Raw genomic sequence first — 9,893 nt, 5'->3', positions numbered from 1 at the left:
TAAAGTTGGGACTGTTAGGGTCACATAAATCAATTTTCATTTCGTTAGCATCCGTATGATTCGCGTTAATTTTTGAAACACTCTCGGAAACTAAACTTTTAATTTTAACTTTATCATAATAATTCAAATTTTCATTAATTTTTAACGAAATATCATCATGCACATCGCAAACATCAATTTTTAAAATTTTATCTTCAAAATCTAAATCATATTTATCATCGTTTTCAGAACCGTTTTCATCATAATTTTCATAATCTTTTTCATAATCTTTTTCATAATCTTTTTCATAATCTTTTTCATAATAATTTGTTTGTTTCTTAATTTTGTTCGTATTTGTTTCATTAATTACTAATTTAACTTTAGATTTAAGCAAAAAATCTCGTCCTAAGACAAGTGGATCTTTCATAGTTCCATCATTAACAACATAAACACATAAATTGACAAATTCACCATTAAAATTAACAAAACATGCAAATTTACCTAAAATATTCAGTCTTGAATTATTAATACCATAAAAACCATAATTCGGTGATTCCAAAGAAGTCATCATAAAAGGTGGCACGTATTGCCGTTGGACAAAGCTGATGGGGCTGCCGGTATCTATAGTTGTCATCACATGCATGTTACCTCCCATATTTTCAGCTTCAGGACTCGTAAACTTGATTTCCAAAACTCCATGGAAGTCATTCAATAGTGTTGCAAAATCGGTTTTAGATACTCGTAGTTCGTTATCGTTTTGAACCATAAGCACAGAAGATGATTGGGGGCAATCGTTCACAGAATGACCCATCATACCGCAACGAAAGCATGAGCCTTTTGGTCGACGTGGTTTTGGACACTCTGGTGAAATGTGGCCCAACTCGTTGCAATTGTAACACTTTATTTTTGTGTCGACTTGTGGCAAAGGCTTTGATTGCTGCACAGGCTTATTGAACGAGAAAGTCGATGGTTGGGATTCAGACTTCATTTTTTCGTATCTTCGAAGTATGGTTTTCAACTCAGCGATTGTGTTTGCCGTAAGCATAAGCTGCTTGTTAAAAACGGAGTCTGGAATTCCCTTTATGATATAAGCAATCACGTCTTGCTCGTCGATTTCGGTTGAAGAAGCTATCTCCTGCATAGCCAGGACGTATTGTTGGAAACTTTCATCCTTATGTTTCCTTCGCCTTCGCAACGCATTATGCACATCGGTCGCGGTGGTATGCTGGTGAAATTCTGTCAAAACCGCAGACTTAAGCTCGATCCACGAGCGAAATGACTTTGACCTTGCGAATAATTTTGCAGTACCCCTGAGCAATCGCTTAAAATAAATAAATGATTCGGATTCACTTAAGTGGTAGGTGACAACAGCATCCTCAATATTCTCAATCCATTTTGTGATCGGGTATTCATCATCACCAGAGAACGTAGGCAACGAGTCTTCGATGTCACGTGCTGTGCATCCAGCTGTAGGACGAACATCTCTAGCAGGGCTATGGCTATTTAGTTCAGCCAATCGTTTTTCGAGCGCCAGAATTTCTTCCTTTTTACGAAGCACCTCACGAAGTCTTTCTAATCGTTGTTGGACTAAATTTTCTTCGTTGTCCAAATTGTCGCCGTCGCCATCGTCGTCACCTTCACCATCATCATCATTCACAGCATCAGCAGGGAATAAACCCTCGAGTTCATGTGGCTCAAGCAAAGCAATGGCTTCATTTAAGCGAGCCTTAAGCGCAGATTTTAAGCCAAGTGTGGATAAATCCATTTCAGCCAATTTTAATTTAAGATTTTGAACCGTGGAAGTTTCCACAAATCTCGACGCACGTGCAGTAGCATTCATCCTTACACATGCGATTTTTCACAAAAAAAAATTTGACAAAATTTAAGCAAATAAACTACGTTCAAGTTCTTAATCGCACTTCTGATTAATTGTAAGCGTCTTTCATGCTAATTTCATTACAATTTACTAAAAACAATAAAAGCGAAACCATGCGAGCAAAATAAAACTTATTAAAACATGCAAATAATTAAACTTAGGCAAAAAATAAAGCAAGCAATAAAATAAAAGAAACATTAAACTTGTCCATTCGACTTCTTTATTTGGAGTGTGACTTAAACATAAAACATAATTTAATTTGCTTAAAATAAGAGAGCGTTATTCAACAGTACAAAATGTTTTACATGAGAACAGCTTAAAAATCATTCGATTTCTTGAGAAAGAGTTTTGCATTAAGCTCTTATATATTTGAACAGTTAATATTTCGATAGAAATATATGCATCATAAAAAGCTTTCTTGCTTTCAATAAATAAAATGAAACATGAAACATAATATCGTAAATAAGCGTTGCCGTACGTTATTATTATTAATGTCGTTTATAAAATAATGATATTACAATTGCATGTAAGAGATGAAGTCTCTTACAATTTTGAAATTTTTTTTTTTGAAAAATCAAATTTTCGAAAACGGGGCATTGAATTTTTTTGAAATTTTGTATTTAGATGTTGATCAGTGATTTCTACAAAATGGCATACCAGTTGTATTTTAAAACTTTTTTTCCAAAAAATTATTTATAAAAAATTAGTTTTAAATAAATATAAGCCAAAAATAAAATTTTGAAAAAAATAATTTTTGGATTTTTAAAAAAATTTTGAAAATTTTTTTTTGAAAAATCAAATTTTCGAAAACGGGACATTGAATTTTTTTGAAATTTTGTATTTAGATGTTGATCAGTGATTTCTACAAAATGGCATACCAGTTGTATTTTAAAACTTTTTTTCCAAAAAATTATTTATAAAAAATTAGTTTTTTAAAAAACGGCTCTAACGATTTTGAAATTTTTTTTTCTAAAAATGCATCTTAATATATCAATCAAAACTGCATACTTGTTTTGGGGGGCAATTTGATTTCAGATTTTATATTATTTTTTTAAAAAACGAATTTAATTTTTTTTTTTTATTTTTTTTTTTGTACCCATATAGTAGGTACCTACATTTTCTAAATTTCTATATCAAAAGTCTTAAAAATTTAAGCAACTTGAACTCTAAGAGCAAGTTCGTGCGACCGAGTCGTGCATTTTATTTTTTTAAAGAGGAGAATTAAAGATTGACATGTAAATACATGTATACCTACTACATTGTACACTGAACCAAATCCTTACGTAAATACAACGAAAAAATTCGTTGAGCCAACGAAAATTTAATTAATTTTCAGCCGATGAAAAATTTAATTGGCTCAACGAAATGGCTTTCATACGTTAATGAAGAACTTCATCAATCAACGAAAACTGTAGTATTTTAATGCAATTTTTCATAAAAATTTTTTATCGAGAGTTAATGAATTTTTACATCACTTTACGAAATTTTTCATCGATTAACGTAAAATTTAATTAACCACGGTGATATTTTTCGTTAGTCAATGTATTTTTTGATTAATTTATGAAAGAACTTTCGTTAGCTAACGAATTTTTTCGTAAACTTAATGAACATTTTAATTAAATTACGAAAAAATATTTGTTAGCTAACGAAATTTTTCGTTGTATTAATTGTATTTTTTTATTGGACTTGTTAAATTATTAATTTAATATAGTCCAAACCAAAAATTGGCGTTTCGACTCGGTGGAGCTCACTTAAGTCAACTGATGAGTCCGACTTATTGTGAGACACCTTGTCAATACGCAAATATTTTTTTTATATTCAGCTCAACTTACATAGATTTTTAAACAAAAACCTAATGTGAACTATATAAAGCAAGATTCAATTTTTAATCATTAAAACAGAAATGCACCCAAGTCTACGTTTTTTTTGTAAGGCAACGATTTTTTTCGTTAACTGATGTATTTTTTCATAAGCCAATGTAATATTTCATTAATATATGAAGAATTTTCATAAGCTTATGAAGATTTTCGTTAGTTAATGTTGAATTTCATAAGTTAATGATTTTTTTCGTTACTTATTAAAAACTTTAATAAAGTAAGGGAAAAATTCTTATTTTTATTCTTTAAAATGAGTATGAAATTTTTCGTTAATTGATGAATCTTTTCATTGAATTGGATTTTTTGGCACTAAAAAGGGAGAAAAAGTGTATGAAACGTTTTCATTAATTGATGAAGGTTTTCATATTACGAAAAATTACATATTTTCGTTGAGCCAACGAAAGTTTCGTTGGGCCAACGAAAATGTAGTGTATGAAACGATTTTCGTAATTTTACGAAATTTATTATTTTCAGTGTATTTTATTTAAAAATATGTTATAATAAAAGATCGATTAATTGGCCAGTTATACAACTTTGGTGAGATTTTTTTAAATAAAAACAAAAATGCTACGTATACGCCACAGTGATTCCTATTTGCTTTCGGTTTCTAACTGTTCTAACTTTAAGACAGAAGTGATAACCAAATTCTGAAAACACCATATCATAACAGCCAAATATAAATGCTGCAAATAATGGTTTTAAGTAGGAATAAAATAATAGTTATCATATAAAACAAATGAAAATATAATATGATATTGAATCCTATTCAATAAACAAATTTTCGCTTGAAATTGCTTTTAATGATTCTTTTTTAATATTTGTTGTTTTTTTTTTTTTTTTTTTAATTTAATATTTTAAATATTCGAAAAAAAAGACACATTTAAGCCAACTTTGAAGAAAATAATTTTTGACTTTTTCCGAAACAGGTTCTTCAATTTAAACAAATTTATAAATGTAAAAATGTACAAAAGCTTTAAAACTTTATATTCCAAAACCATCCTTTAGATAAAAATCACCTCGAACCACTTTGGATATTAAAAAAAATCAATATTAATAGAGAAGAACTCATATAATTTTTGTTTTACTTTTTTGCTTTCTAATCTTTCAATTTGAAGCAATCCAATTTACTTTGGGTTAAGACACGACCGTTTATATGGCCTTGCTATAAAATTTATCAGGACTATCAATTTCAATTAAGCTATACTCTCCCTTTTTTCTGGATTTGTTTGAAGGTCTTTTGGTACATCAATAGAGTAAACAGTGAACGCAGTGAACGCCTTTTGCTATCACGATAATATCGTCCTTCGAGAATATAATATTAAATACAATTTTATCATTTCTCACTCCTTACTTTGTTTTTGCTTTTTTAATTTTACCCAACAATTATATAGACCATCAATTTAGATGGACGGGTTTTTGTGTGTACACATAAAGATAACAGTAGATTTAATAGCAAATATACGAGTGTTATAGATAATTTGGTGACCATGTTTCAGGATTCAAAATTAAATTTTCAACAATTTTAAAAAATTGGCAATTGTATTAGTGCCAACTTTTATAGAAATTGGTAACAGAATTTTAGCCAAATACTTTTTGCTAAAGACAATTTTCCAAGGTTTACATACCTTAGAATTAAGCACTACAAGAAGAAATATTTCATTTCAATCATAAAAGTTTGCTATTTGATTTAAATCGATATCAGGTTAAAGTTACTATTTTTTTTAGAAAATTAAAAAAAGTTAAGCAGTTATATATGAAGAACCTAACAAATGGTCACTCCATTTATAAACCACAAGAGCACAAACTTCACTCGAGCACTGCCTGCTCATTAAATAAGTTTACCAACTTTAAATTACTTAGCACATCTTTAAATAAAGTTATAAGTCAAGACATTGATAGTTGAAGTGGAATAATGATCCCGCACTGTTGTCATTTTCCAATTTCAATTTCACTAAGAAAAAAGTAACTTTTCAAGAAAATCCATTTGTTTTTCTGATTTTATGGGAAGCATACAACATTTCGTTTTCAATGTCAATATCATTGTTGTTGTTGTTGTTGAAGTCGTGTCTTTTTGTATAAAGTCGATTTGGAAAATAGAGTTTTTTCCCTTAACTCTTGGATGCGTGAAGATGCTATGTGAGAAAAAATGTCTGTCTAAAAGTTATTATACCTAAGGGCTGATGATACACTTAAAAGAAAATGATTGTGCTTATATTCGTTTTGTCTCGCATCTTTCCTTTTTTTTGTGTTTTTTTCTATTGATTTTCTATTTTATTTTGGCAATAATCTTAAATATTGACAATTGACGATGTGAACCTAAGGCGGAAACGGATTTATTTAATGGGTCACCGAAGCAATAGCTTTTTTTTGTGGTTCTATATGTTTATTCCTTTAAGTTCGATGGCAAGGCTTACAAATAATGTAATGTTAAGAGGACAATAAATATTGAGGTTCTGTGAAGAGTATTCAATATGTGGTTTTTTGATTACTTTATGGTTTGGGACGATATTCTTTTTTTCTAGATTTAATGTTGAGTGCCTTGTTTATTGTTTTTTTTTTGTATTTTTTTTTTTGGCAGGGAAATGAGTATAAGATAAAACGATTTACTATTTTTTTATTCCATTTAGTAAATATTTAAATTCTTAGAATAGAACGATGAAGTATTTCCAATTATTTTGGTTGTGTACTTTGGTATTGGTAAAAGGACTTTTTGTATTGAGTGTTTTTTGATATGCACAAAGTATTGTCTTGGAAGAAGATAGTCCTGCCTTTTGCCTTGTAAAGATAGAGCGTCTTTTTTTTTACTTGCGATATAGGTACTATATATCAAGCTAGGAATTCGTATAAAAAAAAAAGTTGAGATAATAATAATACTTGACATTACGATGATAGAGAATGCAAAAAAAATGTGTGTCCCGGAAGTCCGTCTGTATGTCTGTCTGTCTGCCTGCGAAGCTACATGTCTGCCTACGAAGCTATACCTCGATTAACATCAAACTTGGAATATGGCATTTTATGGAGACTCTCCAGAGGGCTTTGTGGAATTAATTTTGTTTTGACCAAAAAGTTGAATTTTCTCGTAAACGGCTCTAACGATTTTCTTAAAAAATTCAAATAGGCTATTGATTATGTCGAAAAAAACAGGGTAATAAGGAACTAAGACGTTCACGGGTTTTTATTGCAGGAATCGTTCAATGGGTTATAGAAGAAGATAAAACCGCGGAGTGCTATTAAATGAGAGGGTGGAAACTGAAGATAGGGGTGCAGAAGCCCCCTTTTTGGTTTTTTCAGTATACCTCGTAAACCAAGCAAAATTTTGATATATTGCACATATAACTTTTTGTAGAGAATTAAATTTCCTATTGGAACAATGTTTTTTAAAAATTGAAAAAAAAAATTTCCATACCAAAATAGTCGAAAAAATCATAAAAAAAATATCAAAAAAATCGATTTTTTGAGTTTTTTTGCTTTTTTACTTGTACATTTTTTTTGGGTTGAGATAGACATAAACGCTGCTCCAAAGAAAAAAAGAAGCTTAAATTTCCTTCAAAATTCTGTACTCACTAAATTTTTTCATTGAAAATTAACCGAAGTATGGCCATTTTAATCTAGCTTTTTTTTCGCATTTTTAGTTTTACTCAAGTAAAACAGAAACATTTGAGAGGAAAGTTCGATAACTTAAGCACCAAGAACTGATAATGAGATTTTGTAGAGGGGCTAACTACAATCATTGTTTACTATGGGAGGGGGGGTCAATGTCCCCCCTTTTTGGCGGGAGGGGCAATTTTCTAAAAAAAATACTTAAAATAAAAAAAAATTATTAAAAAACAACGGCAACACTTACAGTTTTGATTGATACTTTTTTTAAAAGCTAGAATTTTAAACTTAATATTAATTTTAAAATGAAGTTATTTTAATCAATTGTTTTTGAAATAAGCGAGTGATTCCGATAAAGAAAGTATTTTGTCTATTTTTCAATTTTCTCAAAAAGTAGAAGGCATAGGAACATTATGATTTTCATGATTTGATAAGAAATCAATTAAGGCAGTTTACTCTGTCGATCAATTTCGTATTGAAGTCCACAGTCTTTGTGAAAATTGTACTCAATGTGCTTTTTAAACTTTTTTTTACAAGTTTTGACTTTGAAATCAGGCATTTCAAAAACAATTGATTAAAATACCTTCATTTTAAAATTAATATTAAGTTTATAATTCTAGCTTTTGAAAAAAGTATCAATCAAAATTGTAAGTGTTGCCGTTGTTTTTTAATAATTTTTTTTTATTTTAAGTATTATTTTTAGAAAATTGCCCCTCCCACCAAAAAGGGGGGACATTGACCCCCCCTCCCATAGTAAACAATGATTGTAGTTAACCCCTCTACAAAATCTCATTATCAGTTCTTGGTGCTTAAGTTATCGAACTTTCCCCTCAAATGTTTCTGTTTTACTTGAGTAAAACTAAAAATGCGAAAAAAAAGCTAGATTAAAATGGCCATACTTCGGTTAATTTTCAATGAAAAAATTTAGTGAGTACAGAATTTTGAAGGAAATTTAAGCTTCTTTTTTTCTTTGGAGCAGCGTTTATGTCTATCTCAACCCAAAAAAAATGTACAAGTAAAAAAGCAAAAAAAATTCAAAAAATCGATTTTTTTGATATTTTTTTTATGATTTTTTCGACTATTTTGGTATGGAAATTTTTTTTTTCAATTTTTAAAAAACATTGTTCCAATAGGAAATTTAATTCTCTACAAAAAGTTATATGTGCAATATATCAAAATTTTGCTTGGTTTACGAGGTATATTGAAAAAACCAAAAAGGGGGCTTCTGCACCCCTATCTTCAGTTTCCACCCTCTCATTTAATAGCACTCCGCGGTTTTATCTTCTTTTATAACCCATTGAACGATTCCTGCAATAAAAACCCGTGAACGTCTTAGTTCCTTTCTAAACTACATAATCAATAGCCTAAAATAGTAATTTTTAAGAATGAAAAACAAATTTTTGAAAATCATTTTTAACGGTTCCTGTCATACAACAGTTTTTTTTCGTATCTGATTTTCTGCCAAATTACTACTCCAATTTCAACGAAATTTTCAATACATAAGCATTTATATAATTTAAATATAAATCAAAAATAAAATTTTGAAATAATATCTTTTTTGGAATTAAAAAAAAAATTGAAATTTTTTTTGAAAAATTAAATTTTCGAAAACGGGACATTAAATTTTTTTTAAATTTTGGTTTTAGATGTTGATTAGTAGTTTCTATAAAATGTCGTACCAATTTTATTTTAAAACTTTTTTTTTTTCAAAAAATTATTTGTAAATTTAAAAAACAACGGCTCTAAAGATTTTAAAAATTCGTTTTTAAAATGCACCTTAATTAAAGAAATCAAGCTGCATACTTGTTTTGGAGCTCAATTTGATTTTAGATGCATTTTTTTTTCCTTTGAAAAACGAAGTTTATTTTTTTTTCATATAAATTTTCAAAATTTCCTATAAAAGCTCTTAAAAGTTTTAGCAACTTTAACCTTAAGAACAAGTTCGTTCTTCAAGGAACATGAAAATGCCAAGATAGTTTTATCAAATACTGTTGTGATGTACAGCAGAATTTTTACCTCATTTGATTGTACGACAAGGGTAAAAAAGATTTCTTGTTTATTTAAAATTTGACAATTAAGGTTGAGATGTCTAGCTAGAACAAAATGTACGATTCTTCATAAAGAGTTGGTTCATGATCTATCCGCGTTTTGTAGTATGCAAAGCATTAATGGATTGATTTAGAGAAATTTCCGACACCTTTCAGTATTCTTCAATTGATCAACAGAAGGATCTCATAGAAGATTTTTGTGTTTTCCTGAACTCTTTTTTATATTTTCTTGAGGGAATATTTGTATAAGTCCCAAACTGAAAAACATCCTCAGGACTTTAAATGTAATATTTCCACTGATCGTAGTGTTCAATGGTAAGGCACAATTTTCAACGCCTTACAAAGTTCAAATGGTTTTATTATGTGATCACTAAAAGTAGTAACCAACTAACAAAATTGTATTAAAAAAAAAAATGGTACTCATACGCCATAGTGATCGCTTAAGTTCAACCTTTAAAAATTGTTACGAAATTTGTAAACGGAGTACAAAACTAACAATCCAAACATATTAAGGAT

This window comes from Episyrphus balteatus, chromosome 1, assembly GCF_945859705.1.
Source record: "Episyrphus balteatus chromosome 1, idEpiBalt1.1, whole genome shotgun sequence".
NCBI lineage: Eukaryota > Metazoa > Arthropoda > Insecta > Diptera > Syrphidae > Episyrphus > Episyrphus balteatus.
Note: the sequence above shows the minus strand (reverse complement) of the source record.